General features: G+C 40.2%; 1 pseudogene; it reads right to left on the minus strand.

Annotated features, from left to right (window-relative positions):
* Positions 1–635: 635 nt before the first annotated feature.
* On the minus strand, positions 636–16322 carry LOC113076404 (signal-induced proliferation-associated 1-like protein 1; annotated as a pseudogene).
* Between the last annotated feature and the right edge of the window lie 6279 nt (positions 16323–22601).

The following is a 22601-nucleotide window of genomic DNA, read 5'->3' on the forward strand; positions in this document are numbered from 1 at the left end:
AGTCAGCTCTCCTGGGAAGAGCTCTAAGCCCTTTGCTCCCGCTACTTGTTCTATAACATGTTTTATCAAGTGCACTGAAAATTCCCCTATTGCATTGTTCATCCCAAGCAGAGGACACTCCACTTCAGTCTGGGTCTGTGCTCTCAAGTCTTCTACATGTCCATTTTCAATAGTCTGAGGCAGATAATAACACCATTGACATTTGCTCGCTGATATATCAGAAATGTCTTCTACCACAAGCATGAAAATCCAGCAAGGTTATTTGACTTTCCTAGCGTGTGCGGTAAAAGCTGCACAGACTTCTGGCCAGAATAGGCCGCTGCAGGTAAGAGATGCCCTTTACATTCTTTTCCATTTCGGGTTAACATTAGCATTTCCACAAAGAGAAGATTTTCATAGCATATAAAAGGGACTTCATTCTGCAAATTCAGCTATATCACTGGATGCTACTGCCACGTTGACATTAGATGGGATTTTTGGGCTTTGCTGATTACTTACTGCAAGGTACAATTATCGTCACCATTACCATGGCAAAAATCAGCCTCTCCCACAAAAGCACAACACTGATGGAGAAAAGGACATAAAACAAGGACACAGATCAAAGTAATAATAATAAACACAAGGAGACTTGGAAGAACATTCAACTATGGCATTTAAATTAATTTATTGGCTCAGAAAGCAATGGCAGATTACACCTCAGAGCAGGCGGCAAGCACGAGCCATTTGTTTTGACCAGTTCATGAATAATTACAGCACCGCAAATCAAGTTTTTTATTATTATTTATTTATGAAACCTTAATACTGTAATCACTGGAAAGTCTCTTTTTAAACCTCTACACTTTACAAAGAAGATGAACAGTATATGTAAACAGTACTTTTTGTTTGTAATTGTAATGCTCCTTTTTATGTGCACATCATTAAAAACACAATTCTTTAAAGTTTAGATGGAGAATATATGGAGTAACGTCTAACGACACGATATAAAAGAGAACGAGGAAGGGAAAACAATCCCAGCCTGGTCTCTCTCAAAAGTGACTGCATACGTAAGAACAACAAACAACATCAAGAGCCATATGCTTATGCATGTCCGTAAACCAATAGATTTCTACAAAACTGAAAAAAAAAGTGTGCAAAGAAATTTAAATAAGGAAGCTAAGAACAAAATTAGAAGAGAAAAGAGAAAGAATTAATAAACAAAAATAATCACATTCATCAATATTTACCTTGAACAAAGCCATTTATGTGTTTAGAAAGGATAAAGGATATGTGAGAATATAAAAAAAAAAAAAAAATGAGGGGAGAGATATGAGAGTGAATGGCAGTGGTGTTTTCTGCAGTCAGGGAGTTTGATGCTCTTGTTTCACCTTCCCGACTAAAGAAACAAAACCTGGAATGGATACTAATAAACTCGTTGTTCTTCATGTTGTGCAGGTCATCCCTGTTTACAGGGATTTTTGACCGAGGCAAAATGTTTGGCAACTTTTAGTGTGTCATTCTCTGCTGGAATCAGGAGGCACTTTCTGAGACACTTCGAGTGATTCCTACAACAGAACCAATAATGACTGCTCACTTTTCACAAACTCAAATCATAGTTACCTCCAGATCCATTGTGCACATCTTCTTCATAATACTTAAAGTATCCAGAAATTGATCCCATCTTCATTATACTGAGAAACCAGCTAGCATTTCCTGAACAGTATAAACAGGCCCTGCGAACCAGAACATGGAGATCTATACAATATACATTACTTGGGTCAGTGATAGTAGGGCAGGATTTTTTTATCTTTGATGACTGACCTTTTTGCTCTGGGAATGCCACTATGTTCATACGAGGGAGTGAGGAACTGACAACAAGAGGAAAGTGCTATAACCGGTGTGAGATTACAGGGAAGTCGTTCAATATTATTGATTCCAGACAGTGAACCAGGCTCTTAACTAAGCCGTCCCTCTGGTTCTGCGCTTACTGTGCAATGACGGCCCCAGCACCAGAGAAATGAGTGCATTCTTTCTGAGGCTAGTTCCTGTGAGCAGCCCATTGCATTTTTCATGAGAACTCATGTCTCCTGTAATGAGTCCACATACATCTTTGAAACTGCTCTTAGTTTTTTTTTTCTCCTTCCTTTTTTCCCCTTTTCTCTGAAAACCTCTCATCCCTGATACTGAATCCAATACCTGTGTATCTGCTTTTATAGCATTATCTCTTGATTGAATGGAAGGTTTCCATCTATATGGGTGTGTATAGGCAACATAGAAAACCAAACTAGAATAGATTAGAGCTGAAGTCAAGTGAGACGATCACTTATTACCACTAGATGGCACTAAAGCAACACAATAGCAGACTAGGGCACCACAACTCGCACAACAAAAAAATACTGCAGCTCAGGCAGAACTCTACTAGAAATAAAAATAATACCAAAAAATAAGTCCAAATGAAGTGACATCTTCTGAATTAAACACTATTCACAGATGTCCGCACGCATAGAGAATCATAATTGATTACTCATCATACCATAAACAATAAATAGCCGAACTGTTCCCAAAATAAAACTTGTCCTTAAATTCCAGACTTGTAGGATCATCAGCGTTCGTACCGTAGACTTGAGATGTACTTGAGAGGAATCGAGGCAGGATATTGCCAAAGTCATTATATTTGCAAGTCCAGTCTTCAGGACAAGGATTTAGACAGACTCCCTGCTATTGCTTACATTGATGTTGAGATGAAACATCACAACACAAATTTTGACTTCATTATGAGCAAATCACTTCAGGCCTCCTCAGAAAAATGGTGTTCCTTCATTTAAAACACAAATGGTATCTGAAGAGCAGGGTGGCACATGAAGTTCGTAGATTGGTTTCGCCAGAACATTGCAGAACAGGCTTTCTATAGTTGAGGACAAAAGCAAACTCCAAAACCACAAAGGCGCCGTGAAATGTTACGTCATGGTGCTGGATGCTGAAATATGGTCGTGTAGCAGAGAACTCTGAGGCAGGGGGTCTTCATGGTGCAGGTCTATAGCACGATCCAAATGACTGGAACCGAATGTCAGGTTGTCACGGCTAAGTGGGGCACAGGAGGGACAAAAGTGAAACAGCCTGGAAGTCAGAGACTGGCATCACAGTCAGTTACTAGAAACTCCTGTGGGCATTTCTAATGATGTCCCGGGGGATCTAGAGAGGAGAAGTCATCACAGAAATGGGCTAAATGTTTGTATTTTTTTCCCTATCTTGAATTTGATCCATGTCAGAATTGGTCATTATCACCACAGATGTGTTCATAGTTTGTAAAGGAATGCTAATGTGAACATCTAACTATGTTGAATTGTGAACGGACAATTCTCTATCCGTTCTCACTTGAGAGAGTATAAGTCTCTTCCACGTCTGTCTGGTCCTCGAGAAGTCTATTGATCTTGCCTGTCTTCTGCAGATGGCTCAGTTCAGATCGATGGTGTTAAAGACCCACTCCGTGAACTTCTTGAGCTTGGCAGCGGAGCTTTGAGACTCTTCTTGCAGCCTCTGATTGTCCTCCCAAAGCCTCTTAATTTGTGTCTGCAGTTTCAATTTCTCTTCCCTTTCCTGAAGGACAAGAAAAACAGGGTGAGAGAAGGATAAGGTTGAGGGCGAATACACTCGCCCAGAGTTACTAGGGTTGTAGAAGTCAAAGAGGTTGTTCTGAATATTGTACAAGTTCTCCTCACTTTCTTTAAGTCCTCCTGCAACATCTTCACCAGAGCTTCCAGCTGAGAAACTTTGCCACTGTAGCTTGAAGGACCCTCACTGACAGAAGAACCAAAGTTAGGACAAAACGGATGACATGCAAAGAAACCACATTCAAAAAAATTAAAAGAACACATTTGATGGTGGATGTACCTGGGGGAGAGTCGGGTGTGTGGCACTGGCTGCAGCTCTACATGCTGAGGACTGAGTGAAGTCTCTCCTCTCTGACTGACGTCTTGAGAACTAAACATAAACCCTCGCTGCACTGAGAGGGGAATGAAGAAGAAGAGTGTGATGGAGTTGAGAGAGAGATGATGACGTGATGACAAGCAGAGCATTAATTTAACCGTGAAGAGAGTATTAGGCATATGATAAAGCAGCACCTCGAGCTTAACACAGACGATGATTTCACATCTGTCCATCCGTCAAAGTCCTCAGGGACATTCCCATTTATATAACAGCAGTTCACTCATTCTAAATCCTTACATTTCAGCAAATCATGACATGACAAAATGGATCAAGCCTTAACCTAAGCCTAAATAACTCTAAAGTTAAGTCATATCAAGTTATTGACACCCAGTAATGGGTGTTTCTTTAACTACCGTATTTGTCAGACTATAAGTCGCACCTGAGTATAAGTCGCATCAGTCCAAAAATACGTCATGACGAGGAAAAAAAAACATTTATAAGTCGCATTTATTAAGAACCAAGAACCAAGAGAAAACATTACCGTCTCCAGCCGCGAGAGGGCGCTCTATGCTGCTCAGTGTAGACTACAGGAGCACTGAGCAGCATCTCTGGCAGTATAGAGCGCCCTCTTGCGGCTGGAGACGGTAATGTTTTCTCTTGGTTCATTTCTCTCGGTTCATGTCAAATTAAATTTGATAAGTTGCACCTGACTATAAGTCGCAGGACCAGCCAAACTATGAAAAAAAGTGTGACTTATAGTCTGGAAAATACAGTACCCACTTTTGGCCCTGCGATCTGTTATTAAATTGCCTTAAAACACTTTTCACACTCTCATTAGGGCAGTCGTGGCCTAATGGTTAGAGAGTCAGAACTGTAACCCAGAGGTTGTGGGTTTGAGTGTCAATACCGGCAGGATATAGTGGTGGTAATGACAGTCATGGCAAGTTTTTCATCTTTGGAATAAAATGGTCTACACTTTATCTTGCTAAAGCTAATTTTCTGAATCGTTAGTTACATAGTGTAGCTTAAACAATCAATATGAAAGTGCCCTTACACTAGGTGAAAAAAAAGATGGACAGGTGGATTGTGCAAAGCTGAGGAGGTGAGAGAAAGAGAAGAGAAACGTGCTCACTGCGCTGTGGTCTTCTCTCACCCTCGAAAGCATTGGCAACATCTACGAGGTGGGTCCAGTCCAGGCCGCTGTCTGTGTCTGTGTCCGGGAGGGGCATGAGACCCAGTTCAGGAGGAGGGGGCCTCTGTCGCTCGTGCAGGTCTGCTAGAGAGGTGTCAGACGCTGAGAGGTCACCTAACACATAGCCAATGAGAAACCATGAGGTGCTGTGTTGCGTGTGCATGTGTGTGATTTGTGTGCTTTTGCCCAGTTAGAGCTTGTGGAGTGTGGATCTTACACAACATGAAGGGCAAATCTAGAGGAGAACTATCAACTTTAACAGAACTACATTGCAATGCACTTTCATAACTCACAGTACTCAGTGAAAAAGTACAAATCTTTCCAGACAATAAAACATTTAGCTGAATTTTAGCTTTGAAGTTTGTTTGTTTGTCTCATTTTTTTTCCACAAGAATTTGTTTGAGATCAAATAATAGTTGATAGATCCCCTCCAGTCATGTCTCGGACCCCCTGTTGATGACTACAGGCTTGTTCTATGATATTTAGCAATTTCAGGACACCTCTATAGAATGTGCCAGCCTGTAACAGCACTCTGACCCAATTGTGATGGGTATTCTCACCATGCATCTTGATGCCCATTTTGTAGGAAGGTCTGCGCAGTGGGGCGCCACGGGTGGTCGGGGAACGTGGAAGGGTAGAGCAGCTGAAGAGCACCTCGTTGGCCAGAGCCTGCTCCAGGATTGAATCTCCTAGAGACGGCAGCCGTTGACCACGGTATATACTCTCATCTGAAAGTGTCCGGTGCAGAGAACGCCTGCCTGAGCTCACTGGACCTGAGGAGGACTGCAGGGAAGAGAAGGGGAGGGAAGGGATATATGGTTGATGATCTGTTTCCATTCACACCAAGATCAATAACCATAAAGATAACTATAATGATAACTATACAAACGTGAACATACCAACACACAGTAATGTTCTCTTTATTCTGAGTGTGTGCTGTAGTTCTGTCATCTGTTGCTAAACAAATGTTTATTGTTCTGGCTAAGAAAAAAAAAAAGTTCCTCTGTGCAGTTATCATTATAGTTGTGTAGTGAACTCTGCTAATCTTTTAAAATGAGAACTATTATATTGCAATTTTGATTAATCATTCATCCCTAATACCAGATGTAAACAGGGCCATTGATGCAATTGGCCAACCATATTCAAAAATGCAGCACACTGGCTTAGTATTATAGCTCTCTCAGTTGACAGACCTTGTCCTTGTGCTGCTTGGATGGGGGACTTTCTAGCGACACAAGTTTCTTCAGATCTTCTTCCACTGTGGACTTGCACATGGCTTGAGGAGAGTGCAGATCCCTAAGAGAGGGCCTGGACTGAGACGACCCGGGGTCTGTCCCCTCACCCTGTGGTCTTCTGAAGAAAAAAGTATAATAATTAAAACATAAGATACTTGATTGTTATTTTTATGGCAACAATTTCCATATTTACAGGACCACTATGCACAGAATTCATTTCACTGTTATTACTCTTCTTCTCCAGAAGGTGTCAGTCATGTATTGGTAACAAACAATAAATACAAGAGCCACTGAGGAAAAGCTTCATATTTTATATTTTTGGACAGAAAGATCACGCATTTATTGCCACTAAAGAGGAAGGTCAGAGAGTAAAAACTACTAGATCAAACCTAACTGTATATAAAACCACTTGTGACAAATTTATTAAACAGGACTGTAACTAGTCTATGATTTATGAAATTGTGCCTTTGTTTATCTTTTCAAACATTACTCCTTTACACCTTAATAATCCAGTCACACATCTTTCAGCCATCCATCACACCCACAGCCAAGCTCCTTTATTTACTTGCGTGTGTCCCCAAAGTCCACAGAGTTGATGGTGCTGCCCTGGTTTCCTCCAGCCAATCAGGTATTTGCTGGTGGCCCCCTGGCGCGGATAGAAACTCTTAGGACCAGGTGACACTGAGCTCTGGGAGGAGGAGGAGGAGGGAGAGGTGGCTGAGGAAGACTCTTCACGTGGGGAGCTGTGGCTAGAGCTCAGGATGGCAGGGCTGACAGAGTGGCGTGTGCTGAGGAAGAGCCAGATGAGGGGAAAACATGTCTAGACTACCTCAGAAAATAAGTATACATACTTTATAGTAAGTATATGTATATAAAGTATACATGTATAAAATATTCCTAGTACAAACATTTGATACAGTATATCAGAGAACTGAATTCACAAACTTCTAGATATGTCCTCAAGCAATAAGTAGTTACCGTATTTTCCGGACTACAAGTCACTTTTTTTCATAGTTTGGCTTGTCCTGCTACTTAGGTGCGACTTATTTATCAAAATGAATTTGACATGAACCGAGAGAAATGAACCAAGAGAAAACATTACCGTCTACAGCCAGGAGAGGGCGCTCTGTGCTGCTCATTGCTCCTGTAGCTTACCACTGAGCAGCACAGAGCGCCCTCTCGTGGCTCTAAACGATAATGTTTTCGCTTGGTTCTAAATAAATGCGACTTATAGTCCAGTTCGACTTATGCATGTTTTTTTCCTCATCATGACGTATTTTTGGACTGATGCGACTTATACTCAGGTGCGACTTATATTCTGAAAAATAAGGTATTTAACTACAGAAACAAAATGTGATGCAAAACTCAAAAAGCTCTGGGTATTTTGCTAAGTTGCTGCTAAAAAAATACCATAGCAAGACGCATACCTAGAATAAGAGGCCATGTCACCCAGACTGTAGGAACTGCCATCCCGGACCAGTAGATGGGTCGGTGGGCTTCGGGTAGTAGGGGGCCCTTCTGGAGGGGACACTGGGGACTCAGCAACAGGAGGGGACCTCTCAAGCACCCTGCGGCCCCCTTCTGTGGGGCTGTGCCAGGGTGAGGGAGCTCTTTCTCTAGCACCAGTAGCTCCCACAGCCAGCAGAGAGCTGGAACTGCCATGGGTGGGGCCGTATGATGTGGCATCGATGCCGCTGTCGGCTGAAGCACCCTGCAGATACCCACCACCCAGTCCATTCGGCTCAGAGTCCGGCTGGTCTCCCATCCCTCCACTGCCCAGATCATACCACTTGTCATCGCTGTGACCCCCACTAGATGCGGTGCTGGAGAGCGTATTACTGCTAGATTGGGAGTATGGACCCTCAGACTGTAAGAAAAAGGAAATGGACACTGAAAAGGTCATATATTCAGAAAGAGCTGCACCAAAGCAAACCAGATTTCCCACCACAATGAGCAATTTCTTAGAAAAAATAAAGAATAAACAAAAATGCTTAACTGCTCATTAATATTTGCAACACATTTTGTTTATCAACTGTGATTTAGCAGACCAAAGTTTTTAATCAACACAAAAAATAAAAGAGGAAATGATATCATAGAGAGGATCCCTGGAGACCTTCATGAATACGTGCTATTAAACACATGCTTATTGTTCAGCAGCCTGGATAAAAACATCTAGACATGGCAAGGTTAGCTCAGGTTATTCATATAAAAAAACACGTTCTACACTGAAAAAAAAAAAGTATTTTAAAACTCATGTATTTTAGAAAAAATGTTTTGTTAGGAAAATGTTCTACTTAATGCATACACCACACTACATTGTCAGAGTGATTCTATTGATTCCAGTGATTTTCTTGAAAATGATTTAAAAGTTCTCAAAATCATAAAAAAAATCAACATGAATACAAGGAGTACATTTTCTCATACATTTCTGTTCAAAAGTTTGAGGCCAATAAGATTTGGAAATGTTTTTCAAGATGCATTTATTTGATCAAAACGCAGTAATATTGTGAAATATTATCACAATTCAAAATTGTATATTATTGTAAAAAAATTTCATATATTTTAAAATGAAATTTATTTCTATGATGGCAAAGCTGAATTTTCAGCAGTCATTACTCCAGTCTTCAGTGTCACATGATCCTTCAGAAATCATTCAAATTTGATGATTTGATATATATATATATATATATATATATATATATATATATATATATATATATATATATATATATATATATATATATATATATATATATATATATATATAAATAAACATTTTTTATATTAACTTCTTAATCTTTTTAAATTGTGCTGCTTAATCCTGTTGTGGAAACTGATGCTGTCACTTTTTAATATTACTGACCCCAAAATTTTGAACTTTCTGTATATGTTATTGACCCAGTTGCTATTTCAGTGGATTTCAGTCTTAAAGGATTACTTTCAAGTAACCTTCTAACCAACATATCTGCTTGGTGTTAATAAACTAATGTTTAACTAATAATACTTAATGTGTGTGGTATTGAATAATCACACTCTGCACTTAAAGCTCCTTTAGTGAAGTGGTTTAAGCGTGGTTATATGCAACAGTCAAGAACCCACCTGGCTGCCCTTCTTGGGTGAAAGGTGAATGACCTGTTCCTGTCTCTGGATGCGTGGGGCACCTGAGTAGGACGAGCTAGACTTAGTGACTGGAGCATCTACAGAATATAAGAGATAAGAACGCATTGGAAAACTGGACATTAGACGGTACTTAACAGAAAAAATTAAGGCACAACAGCAGGGAGGAAACACACACACACACACACTTGAGACTCATTTAGATAAGCAATGTCATAAACAAAGCCCAAAGTACACATGCATATGTGCAAGCACATACAATGCATACATGCACACATGATAAAACATAATTCCTTCAAATAAAATAAAAAAAATTTAGATTTCCAAGCAACCTAATTTGACCAATATAGCTAACACAGTCTGTTCTGAATTCATTACAGGATATTGAGTGTAAATGAAACTATTGTGTAATTGTTGGCTGTTATATAATGGCCAGCGTAACAAAAATAGATGGTGCAAGCAATTACATGAGGGGGAGGGGGATGGATGGATGGATATCAGACACTTTGCGCATCAGAGTTCACAAGCTTTAAGACATAATCGAGTGGACATACATTTGTGAAAAGTTTAGGGGAAAAGGTCATTTCTTTGTACATGCATGAGCCACTGCACATAGTCAGAGGGGGCAATTCCTTTCGAGCTTATGAAAAGGCTTTCCTTCCCCTCTTGACACCCCACTTCCTGTCTCTACCTCCCTTCAGCGATTCAAAGCAGAGTTTTGCTTGTTTTTCAGAATCAGAACTCAAACTCAATTTGAACAAACCACAATCGTTTAAGATAAAATCAAAAACTGTTTAATCAAGTCAAATTCATTCCAGAAAAAAACTTTTTGCTAACATGCTTTAGAAAAATGGAGCATTGCTTCAAGAAAAGTATCTAGAAGTTACTGGGAAAAGCATTAGCTCAGATGTCAATGAGCAACATAAAATGTCAGAAATCTGGAAAAGTGTAGCTCTTGTATGCCTCATATGATTTTATGTCACATGCCTTCCAGTCTTCCATAGGAAAACAGATACAGATACAACTACAGCAGAAAAGATAAAAAAAAAACCCTCTTCTCTTCCTTTTCACCTTATATCGGTCTTCCTCTAATAACTATTTCTGTATTGTTTATTCATAAGCAGTTCTCTTTTATACATCCTAAGATTCAGACTAATTATTTTACTAATACATAGGATTGGTTTTCATGTAGAATGGCTATTTTAGCTCACTTTTTTATTTTTATTAATTTTTTGTTTGTTTTAGTGGTGCATAATGTCCTAAATCAAACCATTTATACTTAATATCTATAAAAAAAATATAAAATATTTATTTTTAATTTTCAGTGTAGTTAGGAAGAATTTAAAGTCCTTGAAATTCAAAGCCACCCTAAAAGACAAAACCGACACAGGTCAGAATTTGGCGACTGACCTCTCATGCTCCCGAAAAGTCGACTGCAATCATGAGAGCGGCGTATAATTCTAGGCTGTGGTAACATTTACAGCACGGGTCATTTAGTTTACCGGGCCGAACGGCTCAGATGTGTTTTGCGTGGGATGGACCCTGCTATTACCGTCCGGGTCTCTGAGAGGTCACATAGCGGAGCTAAGAAGGTTCAAAATGTGGAGGTGGGCCGCTGGACCACAACAATCAGAGAAGCTGAAAACTGTAAGCTTGTTTCAGAGAAATATACAAAAGAGGGGACATTAACAGAGACGCAAAGTAAGAGACAGACACAGTGGAGTCCTGCAGTGTTATAAAAAAAATGGGAATAATCCTGTCAAACACAGGAGATGTGGAGAAGCCGAGGAATGGAGAGAGGAAGAGAAACAAGAAAAATACACAGAAAGGAGGTGGCAGTGTGAGTCACAGCACACGTGGACCTGGAAGATTGAGAGGGGGGTGCTAGAGGCACAAAAAGAGTGCTTACACAACCATACCAGCAGGGAAGAGGAGGTATTTCTGTCTTTGCTTGAACCCATACAAAGCCTGCTGTTCAGAGACACCGTTTATGTTTGTTTCCTTTCACTGGACACAGCTTACTTTCAAAGGCAGCGCTTGATCTATTAAACGCTCTAAGGTTGACCACGGTTATATAACAGAGAGGTATTCAGGGGGAGGGAAGGATCAGATGATCTGCTGTGTGTTAGAAGGGCGAGAACACCGAATGGAGCCGACCTGCGGTCAAAACAAGTGTGGTCCCCCAAAAAATTAACCTGTCAAGGCCAGGTGGATAACGAATGAAACCGCATAGCCTACAGCAAGGCAACTAAAACCCTCAGAAGAAGGGTTTCAATGCACTGGTGTTTTAAAGAGCTTGCCCGAGTTCTTAAAACAATGCATCACTCTCAGTGTTATCTAATGAAATCACTTGAGAAGAAAGACAAGGTTTTTAAATATCTTCAAGTGAATTTGAATGGCGCTTGCCTGTGTGGCCATCACTATGCTTAGGTGTCGTGGGTGGTTGCCTGGACATTGCTATGCGGTTGCTAAGGTGTTCTAAATGGTTACTTACAGGCTCAAGTCAAAAGAGTCTCTTTGATGTTCAGATCCTTCCTTCAGTGCAAGTCTATTTATTTATTTTATGCCCTCTTTATCATAGACCAGGTAAAAATTGCACGTCTGGTGAAAATAGCACACCTTTCCTCAACAAGCCACATGATTTGAGGAACTATGTCTGTAGCACCAGCGTTGTTGTTGTTATTGTTAACTGAAACTAAAACTACTAAAAAAGTAATTAATTAATGTTCAGTAATTAAAATTAAGCTGAAATAAAGAAAGAGAAAGAGAGCGAGAGAGAGAGAGATTAAAAAGCTTAAACAAAAAAAGGAAATAAATAAATAGCAACTGAACTGACTGTTGTTAATTTTTTAATTAACATTTATTAACATAATTAGCTGAGAAATTATCCTTTTCATATGCAAGTAAAATGGACATTGTAACCGAAATATGGTCACAACTGAAAAATGAACAACAGTGATATTTTCAAATAAAGCTTGATAAAAGCATCTGATTTAAGAAATGCTTGAAGGCTGCTTACGGGAGGTGGTGTTACTGTTAAATTAAGTACAAGTTCAATTTTGTGTCCCGAGGGTTTATGAATGTTGTCATCCTTTGATGCATGAAGTCTAGAAGTCCATAATAACACTTCATTCAAATATGGAGCACTAAAGGCCTCAGAACCCAGTAATAGCTGTACTATTTTTGTTTTTGAATATTCACTGCCATTCTTTTCTCTCCTTTCAACCTTTCATTCAGTTAACAGTTTTGTTTAGCTCATTAATATTTTTCCAGCAGTGCTTCTCTATTGATCTTTCCCCCTCTCACTTCCAGACACCTTACATTTATCCCCCTTGCTTTTAATAATTCATCACTGATGGAGTGTGGTCTGACCTGATGGTGGTCTGTCAGAGCTGTCCTCCACTCTGGGCCAGCTGGGGGTCGACTTGCCGCTGCTTCCATCCTCTGCCATTACTGGCCGCTCCGTTGGGAGAGGAGAGTGCCTGTTGAGTGCAAATCTATAACGGAAACATAAACATGCATATGTTGTAAATCGCATGCATCATTTTGCGGATGCCACAGCCATCTTGTCATAAAAAACGCTGTGTGAAAGCTTGAACAGATAAAGCGGTGAGACGACTGGGTGATTAAGGGATGGACAGTTTTTAGTAGAGCCTCACCCCTCTGGCATGGACTTCTGCCTCCAGTGAGCGGAGCTCCCTGAGCCCGTGTCACTGGAGCAGGAGAGGTTACTGGGGGAACTGCGGTTGTGTGGCGAGCGGCCCAACATGAGAGACGAGGTCAGGGCATAGTTCTCAGAACCTGGAGACATCCTGAGAGAGGTAGAGAAAGAGCGATACACACAAATACAGATAAACGAGAGACAAAAAAAAAAAATATGACGGGGAAGAGCAACTTAACAAAAGCTCCACTACATCAAGGCAGTCATCGTACACACCTTTTAGAGTCCAGAGGTCGGCCGTCACTGGACACGCTACGGGGGATGGCAGCAGCTCTTTCGGGCCGTTCGGCAGAGAGGGTCTTGCCCATGCTGGCCCCCAGGCTGACGGCACGATTCGGGGTTCCACTGTGACTCTGAGGTGAGGCGGTGAGGGACTGCTGTGGGCTGGACGAGGTGCGCTGCCATTTGTTGTTATTGCTCCGGAAAGGAAACTTGTACTCAAATGAGCCGCTCTCATTGCTGCCTTTATATTCTACGACTGGCATGCGGTGCAGTTCTGAACAGCCCCTGCAAGACGATGAATTACGCAGTTAGTGGCAATGAAGTGCATTTGATTTATCTTAAAGGTGAAATTAGCTATTTACACTTCTGTTCAAAAGTTTGCAGATCATACCCATACTGTTCAAAAGATGTACAGTATGGGTACTTACATCTACTTACAATGTACTTACCCATTTAAATAATGGTAAAATAAGGTAATTACATGGGTTTATGTTAGGTTTAGGGGTAGGTTCAGGGTTAATGTCTACTTGTTTTTACCCAGTTAATAACTGTAATCACTATAATAAGTGCATATAATGCACGTGTATCAGGAATGTAAAATAAAGTTGTTTTTATGTTTTAAAAGTAGTCTCTTATGCTCACCAAGGCGGCATGTATTTGGTCAGAAATACACTCAAAACAATAATACTGTGATAAATTAGCACAATTTTATTATTATTTAAACTGTTTTCTATTTTAATATATTTTAAAATGTAATTTATTCCTGTGATGCAAAAGTAGAATTGTCACACGATCCTTCAGAAATCATTCTAATATTCTGAATTGGTGCTATAGAAAAATATTGTATTACTGTCAATGTTAAAAACATCTACTTAATTTTTTTTGTGCAAACTGTGATTTTTTTTTTCCCTTGATGGATGAAATTAAAGTTCACAAAAGAATAGAAATAATCATGATCAATTTTATGCATTTCCATGCTGAAGTTTTATTACATAAAATGTATTCCACCCTGGTCCTAACCTAACCAACCTTCCTGTAAGGACTATAAAACTGAAAAGTCTTTAAACGTTTTTTTTTTTTTACATTAATGACAAAACTGTAAAAAGAACACCGTGAATGCACATAAAAATCTGGTGATGATTTGTAGTTTAGACCCTGATCATTATAACCTTCAAGTTGGCACAGTGCCTGCAGGCAAGCCTAGACTGGGAAGGCAAATCTCTTCTATTTTGGATTGCACGTGTGGGCACAAAGGTGCAATGTTTTGATTTGTTGTCTTATTGCAAAACTTGGAATGAGTGGTTTACTTTTCTACCTGACAAAAATAATTACTGCCTACTTATTTACCAGGATTCACTCAAGGAATAATGAATCAAGAAATGAATTGATACTCAGACCCACCTGCGAGGAGTGGCATCCTCATGGGGCGGTATGATTACAACTTTCACAGTTACTGAGGTGCGGAGCAGGTCTATCATTTGCTCGTGTGAAAGTGTTGCCACAGCCACCTTGCAAATTTCGACCAATCGGCTGCCTTGCCTCAGCCCCGCTTGCCAGGCATAGCCATACGGCTCCACCTCTGCCACGATGCCTTCGTAGTTAACGTGAAAACCAAGCTGGCCCAGGCCATTCCTCCTCAAGGTCATATCAGATGTCTCACAGCCTTTAGTGAGGTGCTGAGGAAAAAGGAGTGGAAAAAATAAATAAATTCTGGTTTCAAAAGCAATTTTATGCAATTTAGAAAGCGATTCCCTCTATTAAGGATGCAAGACCTTGTCAAAAATCTATCATAAGCTATTATACACTACTGCAAATCAGGATCAAGGCTTCTTTTTACCCCCCCCCCCCCCATGTATAAATAAAGCTCTCCTAACATGCTTCATGACTGTGATGAGATCATGAGCTTTCAGTTCGCAGAGTACTAGTTACCATGGCAACAGCTCCTGCACTTCAAGAGTGACATAATGGGCAGGGGGCCAAATCAGAAGTACATTCAAGCCACTGCACAGTTATGCAAAGGCTCTCTTAAACACCATTAATTCACACTATAAATCATCCACAGCACAGCTATAAAAAAAACTACTTTAAGCTCGTGTGAAAGCTTGATAGTTATAAATCCACATGGGTATAAAAAACAAAAAAACAAACAAACAAGATCTAAAGTCCATGTTCTGTACATGTAACAAAAAACTTTCAGGGGAAAAAATCCTTCAAATTTAAAAACTAGAAATTAAATAAAAACCTGTCATGATACTTTTGTGCAACTCCAAACTTACCTCTAAACGTTTGATAACCTCGCGGAAGTCTTCTGTGTTGTTATTGATGGAGCGCAGGGAGATGCTCTCTCCATGTTCATAGTAGATCTTCATGGAAGCAGGGCTTCCCAGCGTCCAACCAATGACATCTCGGACGGCGCAGTTGAAGACAACAGCCTTGGCTTCTGGGTCCACCAGCACTAGAAAGTCATTTGAAATGGCCAGCAGGGCCTCTAGTTCTCCTCCGGCTCCATGGTCCTCGGCATAAACAGGCCAGGTGATGGCTCCTGGGCTACGCAGCTCTCCGCCAAAATATGGCCGAGTCTTTTCCTTACGCTTATGGGCCAGAGAAATAAAAGGAAATTTGCCCGAAGGATCGATAGGTGTGCTTGTAACATGCCGTTCGGCCAGGTCCCTCAAGTACTCCTGGCGCGTCCGAGTGGCCATGGCGCGGAACTTGTCCGACTTGTGGGCTGCATTCTCAGCATTGATGACCTTGGCTAGCAGGAAATCTCGAAAGACGGTAGGACTTCGGAAACGTAGCATCCTCGGGAATAGGCGGGTCCAAAGGCAGGTACATCTCGTGAGCGAGCCACTGCCACGCTGTGATTGAGGGGGTGGAGATAATGGAGGGGAAACAAGAGAGGAGATTTCAAACAATGAGACAAATTGCTCATCACATGCTCAACATAATCGGTAAACCATCCTCAAACTTCCCTAAGGGCCTTCATGTTTATGCATGAACGAAATTCATTCCAAAGACAATGTGGCTGCTATGGAAATGATGAAATTAAGAGTCAAAGTGTGAAGTGTAGCAGTTGGGACATCAAATACTTTGCCAAATGGGAATAGGAGGAAATGATCAAAACAGCATGGATGGCTATTATGCTGTTGACTACTACAGAGTGCTAGTAAACTTAGATGGACCCCTCATATGCTACAGAAGAAAACATTTTGAATTCAATTCCATCTCAAACCTTTCTTCTCTACCACGCTTGCTTTATCTCTCCCCCGTTTTTTCTTTTCATTAAGCCTCTGGCATTGACATCTAAAGCTTCCTGCTCTGTCTGGTATGCTTGGAACTCATATGCAACTAGCCAGGCATAGCAGTAATGAGGTTGGACCGAAGAGAGCCACTACCTCAACCTAAAGTGATACTGGAGGAGGAAGACAAAGAACAGTGAGGCCCAGAAGTTGGTGTGTGTGTGAAGTGGGGGGGGGGGGTGCAAACAAAGTACTGCTGTGTGTGCGTGGGATTCATCTGTAAAAACACTGAGGGGAACATGTACGTGTGTGGTAGAAAAATGAGCTTGCAAATTCATTACAACATAAACTTCTCTCCCGCAGTACCAGCAGCTAGCTGAAGAACGGACTGAGATGAATAACTTGTTTATATCTAATTCAGTAATATGGTTTCTCTTTCTCTTCACCTGCAGGGATAAATAACACAGACTTGGTGAAGACTGAGACTGGTAACCAGAAGTTTCCTGGCCTGATTCTCACAATAATCCAGCCATAAATTAGTCACCCTTGTGACCGATAAAAAACTGTTAAACAGGTCCTTTATGTACACCATGGGTAATTAATGATGATCATAATCATATATCGTGGTACTGTATTTACCTGATAATACCAGGCATTTCAAAACAATATAATGGATTGGTATTACCACGAAACACCCTATAACAAAACATCAGGTAGCACTTTATTTTACAGTCCTGTTCCTCATGTACATACTATGTACTTATTATAGTAATTACAATAACTATGTAATAACTAGGTACTAACCCCGAACCTACCCTAAACCTAACCCTACCCCGTGTAGTAACCTTGTATTACCAGAAAAAAAAAAAAAAACAAGGTATAGCCAAGTGTTAACCAACTTACCACAGTAGTAAAACCTACCAAATTTTTTCTGCAATTGCTCTATTATTTTAAATATCTGCATTATATGTTAAGCATAAAGCCGACCAAAAACCCATAGTTGTGCTTCACCAGTGGCATACAAAAACTAAACTCTGTATGATAGTGTGGACAATAACAGTCATCAACATTTTTTCAAAAGCCAGAATAGAGCAGTGCATATTCCATCCAAACATAATCCACTTCTAGGCATTGAGCGGTTATTCAGTGACTAACAGCAAGCGGGCTGACTTTATTGTTGTAGCCGACCCCCTTGGCTTAGGTGGAGAGGCAAAACTGGATTACTTATCTGAAGTATAAATACACAGCGTGTGGGTTGGTGGGAGCATCCACTGCCCACAGCAAGAATCAAAGAACCTCCACACAAGCAAATAATACCCTGACCCCACTCAGAAATACACAGGTGTACAAGTATCGCATACACAGAGCAGAGTTCTCACATACTGTAAACGTGATCAAAGGACAAACCCCAATCTTTATACCCTGATTTCCTGTATAAAATTCAAGTTTTTGTTAAAATAAATAAGTTTACAGTAACATGTATGATAACATATGATGCGATTTAAATTTTTCCTTTCTCTTTGGAGTGTTACAAGCTCTTGGTGCATATGAAGATCTGTAAAGTTTCACTTAAGTCTCAAATCCAAAGAAATATACTTTATAAAAATTCAGACCCTTCCACGCCAGGGCTCATTTAAACGCTCCCCACATCTCTACGTCACTATGTGGGAAGATTTACATAATGCCACCCAGATGTTCACGCAAAGAAATAAGGCATATCTTTTATTCACTCTGTAGTATTGTTGTTGCCCGCACCATTTCGTAGAGATGCTGTGTGTTTCACTGTGAGCCTCCGTTCACTCTAGGTCATGGCTCGCTCAAGGCCGCGGTGTGTGACGCTGTTTTATTGAGAAAGCGAAACTACTTTGTTTGGCCTTCCAAATGAGGACACGACTAGAAATCATGTTTATATCATGTTTATAATGGGGTTTAATGTTTGAGTCTAGTCTCTCCGGGCGGACTGTGGACACAATATGGTAAGGGGAATAACATGTCTGTCACACGCTTGAGGTATTTAGCCAATCACAATGCACTGGATAGCTGGCCAATCACAGCACACCTCGCTTTCAAACTGATGAGCTTTGTAAAAATTTATGCGTTTCGGAAAGGCAGGGCATAGAGGAGAAACAATAATTATTTTAACCTTAAAAACGCATTAACACATTTCATTACACCAAATACACAAAATAATGTTCTTTTTAGCAGCAACATATGACCACTAAGTAAAATACTGTTTGTAATTTAATATATTTAAAATGTAATTTAAAGCAAAATTTTTAGCAGCCATCACTCCTTCAGAAATTATTTTAATATGCTGATTTGGAGTTATGAAACATTTCTTATTAAACGATTCACTTAAACTTAAAAGTCATTTGTAACATCGTAAAATGTCTTTTTACGGTCATTAATATTTAAACATCACATCTGATCAATTGAATGCATCCTTGCTGAATAAAAAGTATTATTTCTTTAAAAAAAAAGCTAACTTTTGAATGGTATTGTACTCTTGACAGAAATTTGTTTGATTTTGTTTGAATTTGTTAGGGTCTTTTTGACCAATTTTTTCAATGAATTTGAACTACACTGCAAAGATGACGCAGTGGGAAGTAATAATAAATCAAATCTTTGTGCTGATTTTGTCTCATTTAAGAGTTTATAATCATTATTATTATCAGTCCAATAAGGAACCTTTAACAAATGTCCATAGAATTATAAGACGTCACTCATAAAACTTTATAAATCTCTATAAAAGTTTATGAATATTTCAACTACTTCAAAAATGTTTTGAGCTACCAATGTCTGCATATTCCATCATATTTAATTCAGACTGCACCCTCACAAAACCATAATTGGTTTTTTTCTGTGACACCGTAGACTCAGCGGCGTCGCAATAGAGATGCAGGGAAAATAGATATGCAAAAAAGCATTAACACCTTCCACTTGGTACCACTTTACGATCTACCTTGCCATTTCACTGGTGGCTGAGAGGTTGTCTGCCAAAATTATAGGTCTCCAGTGTACAGTGTTAACCACTTCAGTACAACCAACAGCAGCCAATAAAACAACAGGAGGGCATATAAATCATTAACGCTCTCCATAAACACCTTTAATCCACGGTTTTTAACTGGCCTTTCACCTCAACAGAATTAAACAGCCACGCTACACACTCAAAAGTGAAAAATCGAGACCCCCTGAACCCACCTGCTCCACTTCCTGACTTCCATTCCAGTTCTTGTCTAAACGGTCAAAGCAGATTAATACGGCATAAGTGACCACAGGAAAATTAAAGCTCACGAAAAGAATTCACAGAGCGAATGAAGGGGCGACGAGAGGGAGGGAGTCTGTCAGGGAAGGAGGAGAAGGGTTGTCGGGTTTAAGCGGCAAGCCCCCATAAAGCCACTCGCATACCAGGACAGTTGGCAACGGTGTGCAGGGAGCCCTCTCATTTGTTGTTGCTCAGTCTAGCTTATTGTTTCAGAGAAGTTCGGCCAGGATGGGCCTTTGTAACTTCTGTAACTTTCGAAGCTGAACAGTGGATGAGGCTCCCTACTGGGTATAATTAAGACAACATACAATGAGACCCATGAGCAATTAAAACCTCTGTTCGTTCCATGAGGCAAAACAAGCAAGCAAGGAGAGAAAAAGTGAGCAAGTATGCGAGTGAAAGATTAAAGGGTGCCCATAGAAGGAAAAAATAACTTTTATAAGGTGTTTGAAACAGTTTGGCGGCTGCAGGTGTGAAAACAACTAGCCTATAATGGTAAAATCACCCACTCATTGTTTATATGCCAATAATTAATAAACAGCCTGTCCACACTAACAGTACTCTTTCTTCGCTCTCTGCCCTATTAGCAATATACACAGCCCTGAGTGGAGAGCTGCGGTCCACCATTACTGTTCGTCTTGCTGTAGCTGCTGGAGGTACAGATGAATGTCTGTGCCAAAGAGCCATTAAAAGTGTTGTGTGATGGGATGAAACCAACGAACATAGGAGTCTCCATAGACAGCTGGGACACGGTGGTTAATAGGAAATGTCCCGGAAGCCTAACATTTACACCGGACTGCCTCACAAAACGAGGGTCAGTTCAATGCTGGAGTTGTGCAAAGATTGCTTTCTGAAAGAGGGATCGATACCAATGCTTCGTGCACAAACATCCAGGACTACAGACCAGCATCACGCGTCATATTTTGTTTTTCCAAAAAAGAGCTTCTTAGACTCTTTGTAAGGCTAATTGTTACTAAAGCTACCATTGTCTCTGCCCGTTTACACCAATGCTGCTTTCACATCCTACCAGAATGATCTTGAATAGGAAATTTGGTAGTTAAAAATTACATTTGGAAGCAATGTAAGGTCAGTAACAAGGTCACGCACCAGTTAAACCGTAACACCGGTATGCCCGTGAGCATGAGCTCTTTAAGCTCCACCTGGGTTGCCAGGTTTTAAGAACGAAACCCACCCAATTTCTTACTCAAAACTATCCCAATTTTTTTTGAGGGGGATCCCTAATAAAAAACACATGTCTGGTGGGGTAAAATACAAGTTTTTGGTTGGGATTTCCCTGGTAAAATTCACATTTTAGAGCAGTTGGTTTTCAACCTGTGGTATTGCAGGTGGGCCGCCAATTATTTTCTGTTCATTTCCAGTCCATTCTAGGGCTGTGCGATTAAAAGAAAACGTCCTAAAATCACGATTTGAGCGTGCGCCGATTTCTAAATCGCTTTATAACACAATTTTCCGCGGCCCCTGACCTCCCGTATCCGATCCCATCAGAATGCATTGCACCTAGCGCGAGAACAGAGACTGGGCATATGCCTAACTCCTGGTTCACACACTGTCTGTGATGCGCCTTTTTTCTGAGCCCAATGTTGACGGATCAGAGCGTTCTCACTGGCGGTAAAAGAGCAAAGGAAAATCTGCTGCGAACAGAGAGATTCGCACTCGTGCATTATTTTAATGTGCTTTCGCCGTTATATTTTATGCGCTCTCACTGCTGACCGCATACACATACTGTATACACACTGCAAACACCTGAGGCACCGCTACAATTAATGAGCTCTATGAACAATGCATGGCAAAAAATTAAAAAAAAGTCCCTGTATACAGGATTTAGTTTTTTTTTTTTTTTTTTTTTTTGCCACAAGTCTATAAAAATTTTTTACATCTTCACTATAGTGATAATTTTAACTTATGTCTGTTCTAGAGATGTTACAACTTTTTGATAAAGCCTGATTGGTTTTCTTTTGGAAATATGTTTCAAATTAATCCTGAATGCATTTATGACTGTAAGAAGCATATCGGTGTGTGTCACAATTGCAAAATTGATTAAAGAAAATCGCGATAGTTTTTTTTTTTTTGTCCATATCGCACAGCCCTAGTTTATTCAATAAATATAGTTTAAAATCTAGCTTCTGAGTACTAAGTTATTAACCCAACAATAGCGGGGTCAGTTAATTTTTTTGAAGTGGCCGCGCAAACATATGTGTTTGGTTGTGTGGGCCGCGAGTTGAAAAAGGTTGGGAACCACTGTTTTAGAGGCTAAATCTCACATTATTGAGGTCACTTAAATCCATGGGAAAACCATGGACTTGGCAACACTGAGCTCCGCACTCATCTGAAAAGGGAGCCAGGAGCAGCAGCTCATTTTCATTCAAAGGGGATAAACAAAAAAATACCTCATACCCTAAAAGTGGCAAATTACAACAAGCTATAAAATTATTGAGATAAAACTTATAAAACTTTTTAAAAACAATTAAAAATATTGTATCAATTCATCCTATGGCACATTAAGGGAGTAAGGCACAATAAAGATATCAATAATCAACATGATATTTGTTGCCTGTTCGGTTCAAATAAGCACACATTTTCTTTTGTTTGACTCATAGTAGCACTTTCGAGGTTGGACTGCAAGCAATACAACGATCAACAAATCCTACTGATAAACAGCCCCCAGTAGGCGTGAAGGAAATTAAGC

Source organism: Carassius auratus, unplaced genomic scaffold (genome assembly GCF_003368295.1).
Source record: "Carassius auratus strain Wakin unplaced genomic scaffold, ASM336829v1 scaf_tig00020406, whole genome shotgun sequence".
Taxonomy (NCBI): Eukaryota; Metazoa; Chordata; class Actinopteri; order Cypriniformes; family Cyprinidae; genus Carassius; species Carassius auratus.